Source organism: Zingiber officinale, chromosome 5A (genome assembly GCF_018446385.1).
Source record: "Zingiber officinale cultivar Zhangliang chromosome 5A, Zo_v1.1, whole genome shotgun sequence".
Taxonomy (NCBI): Eukaryota; Viridiplantae; Streptophyta; class Magnoliopsida; order Zingiberales; family Zingiberaceae; genus Zingiber; species Zingiber officinale.
Window position 1 is genome coordinate 77,566,225 of NC_055994.1, and position 8,297 is coordinate 77,574,521.

At 38.9% G+C, this 8,297-nt stretch overlaps 1 pseudogene; it reads right to left on the reverse strand.

Moving 5' to 3' along the window:
• Positions 1-394: 394 nt before the first annotated feature.
• On the reverse strand, positions 395-2,946 carry LOC121979674 (annotated as a pseudogene).
• Between the last annotated feature and the right edge of the window lie 5,351 nt (positions 2,947-8,297).

The following is an 8,297-nucleotide window of genomic DNA, read 5'->3' on the forward strand; positions in this document are numbered from 1 at the left end:
GGATCTATCTACTTGTTCATGTTTTACCCAAGTTCTGGATGCTCCAAGGAAAAAATGGAGGTTTGAGGGCTAAAAAGGAGTGTCAAGGGTCAAAAACAGTGTCTAACTGGAGAATTTTTTTTTTAAAAAAATACACAACATAAACTAAAAAATATCAACTATAACATCCCAAGATCGGTCCTAATCAGTGTTCGACCTTATCAAGTACAAATGTATAATGCATTATGTTATATATATCATCTAAGGGGAGAGAAATTCTTAAATATGAGAGAGAATACCAAAACAAAGTAACATGTTGTTATCAAAGAAATGCATTGAAGAAAACTAGCTGACAACACATTCATGTACATATTCGGTAGTAGTGAGTGCAATAGCTAAAGACTTGAAAAATGCCCTACCTTGCAGATGAACCAGTTAGCTTTGCAACTTCCTCTTCCATCCTAGAGAGAATTGCCTTTTGCTCTTCATTGGAAGCACTCACGAACTCCTTCACTAAAGCATCCAAGCTTGCCACAATACCAGCCTGCATTAGTCAAACCAATCTTCAAATACGGCTGAAGAACAAAGTTTGTCAATATGATCCTTCACAATCTATCACTCACCTGGAAAATAAGTTGACCATTCGCATCACGGTTAGTGCCACATTTCTCATTAATAAATTTAACAAAATCATCCTACTCTCGTTCAGCCTCATAATCTTCACCAGCTTTGTTTTCCTTGGGAAAAAACTTCAAGGTAGGATAACCACTAACTCCATACCTGAAATGCAGAAGGCATCCCGCTTAACAAACTAATTTTAGAATGACAAAGTTGAAAATTCTGGTCCTCCCACATAGGAAATGACTAAATAGTCTTTAGTATAGTGAATTTTTAGATGGAATCATTCATATCAAACCAAATTATTGCTAGCACCCTATCATAGTAAGGATGATATACCAAAAAAATGACTAAAGAGGACTTCATCATGATAATTTGAGAAATAATAATAATTAAGCACAAAATATAGTAGGTCATAATGCACATTTTTCACACAATTTTCACGTCAGATGAATGTTGGATAAGGTTGGAAGTATTTTAGCATTACACTTCTTCTCAAATATCAACGAATTCAAATATTAAATTTGTAGAAAACAAGAATTGTGAGTGAATCTGATCCTCCTCTCAATCAGATGTTGATTCTGCATTTAAGGTATCAACTGACATCACAATACCACAATTCCCCAAATCTAAATCTAGTACATAGGTGATTAGAAATACAAAACTCTCAGTTTGACAACTATTTATCAATATGTAAGTTTCAAAATACATATAATTCAATAACTGATTCCTACTTTCAACTTACTCTAAATTAACATCATATAATATTTCTCCAAAATCTAAATAGGTAGCAGAACTAATGAAGCATTCAAGGTACACAATTGACTGAATCCACATCAATGAATCAGGTTAGATCTAGTAATCTCATAATTAAAAACATGGCAAATATGACCTTAGGCTAATCTAGGTCTTAAGCCCTGTCTCAACAAAAATACTCATAGGAGCCAGATGTTTGCAGTGGCCACACCTGTTTGAAGATAAGAAACTTAGTCGTCTACAGTGGATAAGGAAAAGTATCTAATGCTACAAATGGAGAGAAAAAAAAGAACCTCAGCAAATACACTAACCATGGTGCATAGAATTCAACAAGAACATCTTTATTTACATCAAGAACAATCTGATCAAATGTCTGGAGTCAATACTACTACATTAGAAGGGATAGTTGCTAGTTTCACATTTGTTCCTACAACAATAAGCCCACAAATAAAAGGTAACAAATTAATTCAGGTGAAAGAATAATATTTGACCATATCTAAAATTGTCATTTCAAGAATTTTTAGTAAATATAATTTGTAATGTACCGCCTTTAGTATTCACAAACTCAGTAAGTGCTTCTGCAGTTCGTGGACCTTCATATCTGCATGATTGTTCATATTTATTATGCATCAGTTCGTGGACCTTCATATCTGCATGATTGTTCATATTTATTATGCATCATATGTAAAGAAGACTGGTCTGCGAAAGATTAAAGAAAAACATAAAACCAAAATGATGTATCTAATTCCAGGACAGGATCATACTCACTTTTTTGGTTCCAAGGACCCTTTAGGAAACCACTGAATTGTTGGGTATCCTGACACTCCATACTTGCTGCATATGCTCTTATGTCACAGTCCACCTAAATATAACAACAAAAAAAGGTAAATTAAGCCCAATCACTACATGGCAGTATAGCACACTAGTAGTGTGCTACATTTAGACTCAAAATGATCAGAAAAGATAAAACCAAAAAAGGAATCTGAGCATGTTCTATTCAGTAAAAGAGATGATGCTTCTTGGCCTGATTTAGAACGATGCTAACCTTCCCAATCAAAACAGATTTAGCCTTTTTAAAGCTCGATCCAAGCTTTTCATATTCAGGTCCAAGCTTCTTGTAGTGTCCGCACCTGCGGCACAATGGTATTAGAAGGGTTAAAATTATGCAATTAAAATACACACACATGGAGATCCTTTGCTTTAAACTGGATACTTAATGGAGTCTACATTCATCTTCTATAGTCTTGACAAACAATCAGTTATGAGAATCGACCATATATAGTGCATTTCAAGTGTATCTTCTAAAGAGAAATACAAGTCGTGGTTTCAATTTCCACACAAGAAGAAACAATGGTGAAGAGAAAATAAGAATTTCAACATCAAAGGGCTTCAATTTTTGATCTATAAGCTAAGATAAATAGGCGTTTTGTCGCCGACAGGCCCAAGTTTAGCAAGTCCAAAATCAGACAGCTTGGGGTTGAAGTTTTCATCCAACAACACGTTTGCCACCTTCATATCCCTGTAAATTATGGGAGGGTTTGCAACATCGTGCAAGTATGTGAGCCCCTTTGCAGCACCGAGAGCAATCTTCATTCGTGTGTTCCAATCGATCGGCGCCTTGTCAGGAGTCAGATTTGCATAAACCCAAAGATTTAACAAATGACTAAAAGAATATTGTTGGCCTTGGATTCCTCCACCTCCACCACAAGTGTTAAACAGTCGATCTCAGACTTGGATAATCAAACAAGTAGCAGAGAACTTACCAAATAGGTGGTCTTCCAAGGTTCCTTTGCACATGTACTCTTAAACTAGAAGCCTCTCATCTCCCTTGGCGCAGTAGCCGATCAGGTTCACAAGATTGGGATGCCGCAGCACAGTGAGCATTAGGACTTCCACCAGGAACTCGTTGCTCCCCTGATAACCATCCTGCTTAAGTTGCTTGATGGCCACAATCTGGTTTCCGAGTTCCGGTGTTCAGACGAAGCCGCAAGATGGCAGAAGCAAGGAGGAGGGGAGTAGGAGTGAGCAGCTTGCCTGGTCTGAATCGAATCGCCCTTTGTAGACTCTCCCGAAGCCGCCTTCTCCGATCAGATTCGCCTCCCTAAAGTTGTGAGTGGTCGTGGCGAGATCTCTGAAGGTGAATTTTCTCGCGGATTTGTTCCTCTCGCCGCCGTCGGATGGAGCCGGCTTCTCATTCTCTGGCGAAAAGGGAAAAAAATGTGTTTTGAAGAGAGATCGAATTGCGCCGACCAAAAGAAGAGATTTTAGGGTTTAGAGATGGCGGCCACCAGGAGGATCGGCGGCGAAACGCGAACAGGGGCGGGAACGACCGCTGTCTTCGATTCTGCACCTCGCTTCTCTCGGGCGAGGGCTGAGACAGGGAAAACAGCTTAAGTGAGTAAAAGCTCCATGAGATTGGATCTCAAATAGCCAATGTGAGCTTGTTTAATCAAACTGTTGATAAGTTGGTAAACTTTAGTTGCTTAGTAAATTAAAGGAACGAAAATGCAAACGGAAATGGTAGATTTTAGGGAAGAAAAGAGATTTCTAACCATCAATCAAAGGGTAGATTTTAGGGAAGTAATCCCTTTTCTCTAAAAACAAAACATCGACAGAAAAAATAAAAAATCAAAGCAAAAGCAACTCATTTTGAGGGGGAGAAATCCCCTCTTTTTTTCCTGCCTACAAGAAACACTGTGCAGAAATCATAAATTGCTTCCACAAAACCCTTATTTTTTCCCTTATGGAGAGCAACATTTGTACAAGAATATAAGGGAAAGTATATCGTAACCAGGAGCGGAGGAGGAGGAAGAAAGGGGAAGTGAGCAGCTGTTGCGAAGTGGTGGCTCTCTCCTCTTCAGTTTGAGGGCGATCGCCGACGAAGAACAAATGCAAGATGATCAAGCCCTTTTCTAGCCATTGTTCCTCCTCAAGAAACGAGAAATATGTGTTAGAGAGCACCGCAACAAAGCAACGAGTGTCTCGAAGAGCGAGAAAATGAACCTTTCGCAGATGCTCCGCTGCTGTCGCTGACTTGCCCTTTTAACAGCGAGCATTTCTATAAAATGAAGGGCTCCTCTTCTCAACCTAAGGGTGGAGTTGGAGGAGATGCGGTGTGGTTGGACGGAGAAGCAAGGACGTCGTGTGTTGATCCTGATCGGGAGAGGAGGGGGCGTCAATCTAGGAAGGGGAAGAGGGAGATGAGGCTGAGGGAGATGGTCGGGCGGCTAGCGGCGAGGAGGAAAGTGGTGGTGGCGTTGCGACGGTATACGGTGGACGGCGCGATATAGGTTTAGGTTTGGAGGAAAGAGTGAAGTGTTGCAAATTTCGGCTAAGTATTGGTGGTAAAATTAAATTATTTTATTTTATCAGACACCGGGTTTTAAAAACCGCTGTTAAAATCGATGTCTATTAATAAAAAAAAGCACTCATAGACATCAGCTTAAAAAATCGATGTCTATGAGCGAAAATCTGTGTTTATAGACATCGATTTTTGGAAAAACTGGTGTAAAATACTCAAAGACATCGGTTTTTTGCTTAAAACCGCTATTGTTCCACTGATGACTATGAGGGTTTTTCTTGTAGTGGAATGGTTTAGGTCACGGGAAAACAGAACATCAACTTATCCCTTTTTATAACTCAATATTTCTGTTAACTCCTTAAATAAATTTTTCTATCTTTTCTAAACAGAACCGCCCGCTTGGGCACTTGGTCAGCCGGATCCGCTTAAGGTTCGGGTTGGAGGTTGCGGGTTCGAATCTCGGCTGCATCCCTTTATTCCTATTTATTTTCTGTTTTCCTATTAACTATTACTTAAATAAATTTCATTCCCCTTTTTAATCGGCAACGCTTGCTGGGACACTTGGTCAACTGCGCTTTGCTACATCTTGACTGGGTCAGAGGTCGCGGGTTCGATTCCTCAGCTGCCCCTTTTATTCCCATTTATTTTCTGTTTCCTATTAACTATTACTTAAATATATTTCATTCCCCTTATTAATCGGCAATGATCGCTGGGACACTTGGTCAGTCGCGTTTTGCTAAATCTTGACCGGGTCAGAAGTCGCGGGTTCGAATCTCGACCTCAACCCTTTTATTCCAATTTATTTTTTGTTTATTAACTACCACTTAAATAATTTTCACTCCTCCTTTAATCAGCAACGCTTGCTTGAACACTTGGCTAGCCGCATTTCGCCCCGGTCAGAGGTCGCGGGTTCCATTCCTCATCCGAACTTTTTATTCTCATTTATTTTCTATTTCCCTAACTACTGCTTAAATAAATTTTGTTCTCCTTTTAATTAGCAACGCCCGCTTGGACACTTGGTCAGTCGGATTCGCTTGAGAGTTGGCTCGGCCAGAGGTCTCCGGTTCGAATCTCGGCTTGGACATTATTTTTGTCGAAACTTTTTCCGTTTAGTAAAAATACCAAACGAACTCCAAAAATTGCATAAAAATACTCTAAAAATTTCTAAAAATCTCTAGAATATTTCTAAAGTATTTCTAAATATTTTTAAATGCTATTAGGACTTGGAATGAGGAAATTTGGGTTGTTATACCAGTGGCTTACCTCCACTTACCTGCCAGACATCCGGCCAGCCCTTCGACCCATCTGGGTTTCGTGCTAGCTGTCCGGTCAGCCCGTCGACCTAGCTGGACTTCGTGCCAAACGTCCGATCAGCCCGTCGACCCATTTGGACTTCGTGCCAGCTATCCGGTCGGCTCATCGACCTAACTGGGCTTCGTGCCAGACATCAAGTCAGCTCGTCTACTTGTCTGGGCTTCTCCTGCACACTCGATCAGAGTATCAGATAACAATGAAACTAACTTAACCTATTTTGTCATTCATCAAAACTTGAGTTAGACCGTTAGTGCTAACCGCACAAACACATCAGACACAAAGATAAGCAAGAGACACCTTATTTTAAATAAACTATATAACATTAAATTGCAGGAAAATGAAATGGCAAGACAACTGCATGCCCGCATACAAGACCTATTGAACGGACTTCACGCAATCGGCCAAAGGGTGGAGAACAGGGCCGTTATATGGTATGCACTCAACGCCTTTCCTAGGAATACCTTGTGGACATCCATGGTAGATGCTTACAAGGTATCCAAGGATCTCTCGTCAATAAAGTTAGATGAACTTTTTCTGAATTTGAATTGCATGAGCAGACTAATGCACGCCTAGCCGAGAAGGGTATAGCTTTAGTTACAGGTACAAGTAGAAGGCGCAGAACTGAATCGGAGTCAGAAGAAGAATCGGATTCAGACGACAACGACGACGAGCTCACGACCGAACTTGTCAACTTGGTGAGGAAGCTCTACAGAAAGAAGAAGGGCTTCTACAAGAAGGATGTTAGAAAGGTGATCCAGTCCAAGGAGACCCAACCAAACTCAGCTAAAAGTTGAGGTGATGTGCTACGGATGCAACCAAAAGGGGCACATCAAGACGAACTGTCCGAACCAGAAAGACATGAAGAAACCAAGGAGAAAGAAGGCCCTGAAGGCAACCTAGGACAAGTCTTCTTCAGAGGATTCCGACGACGAGAAACTCGAGCAGACGAGTTTTCTGGCAATGACGGCCTGGGACCAACTCAACGAATCCGGAAGCGAGGATGAATTAGAAGCTGAGTCCGAGAGAAGGCACAGATCCGTATCTGTTTCCGAAGGGTCTAACCCCTCTATAAGTACCACACGTTTGTATAATTTAATTAACTATTTATTGCACAAACTAGCTAAGTCTAATGTTCGGATCAAGTCGCTTCTAAAGGAAGTAACATCCCTTAAAGAAGTGACTAATATCGAATCATTGGCTGACCCTGTTTAGACTGGAATCTCAACTCAAATCCAAAAACTTGAGGAAGAGAATTCCAGCCTGAAAACTCAAGTCAAGGATTTAAAAATTGCATTGGAACGATTTACACTAGGTTCCAAGAATCTTGATTTGATTCTTAGAAATCAGAAAGCCGTGTACAATCGATCCGGACTAGGATTTAAAGCTAAAAAGAAATATCGGTCTTATTTATCGCTTATTAATAGACCGAATATAAAGATAGTCCAAGCATGGGTACCTAAGTTCAACTTGGTCAATCAAGTTGGACTTGATCAATATTGGGTCCCCAAGGATCAAGTACATTTCCTTGATAGACCATATCGAGGCTATGATCCAAGGGGAACCAATAGAAAAACTATCTTCATAAATAGATAAAAATTGCTTGATGCTTGTTTATTTTTTTTATAAGCATGTTTAGATTAGGATAGTTTAAGGACTCAGGTGTAATTTACACTTGTTTAGTTAAACCTAGGAGTTTCAAAAGGGAAATTAAATATATGTTTTCTTTGAAAGGCTCTGTCTAGAAGTGGTGGATGATCCCATATCCAAGAAGGCCTAGTGCCTCACCACAGCTTGGGAGCTAATCTTCGAAATGTACATTTAATTAACCAATTGGAAAACCTAAGTTTAACTCAAATGTAAATTAATCTTTATAAATAATCTAAATTAAGATAACCATATCACAAAGCTACTCAAGGTTCCCTGATTAATAACTTAGAATAGGGTGAGATGGATCTAGGTTGAACTTAGTCTAATCTAATTAACTTAATAATTTAATCTAATTAATCAATAATTAACTTAATAATTTAATCTAATTAATCAATAATTAACTTCATAATCTAATTAATCAATAATTAACTTATTAACTTAATAATTTAATCTAACTAATCAATAATTAACTTAATAATTTAATCTAATTAATCAATAATTAACTTAATAAAATCTAATTAACTTAACTAATCGACTTAACTAACTTAATCAACTTAATAAACTAAAGTAAATTAACTTAAACCAATTAATTTAATAAACCATCTCACAAACACCTATAGGAATACCATGGTTGATCATCTAGACTGGGTGAGATAGAACATTAAGTTAATTTCAGTCAAAC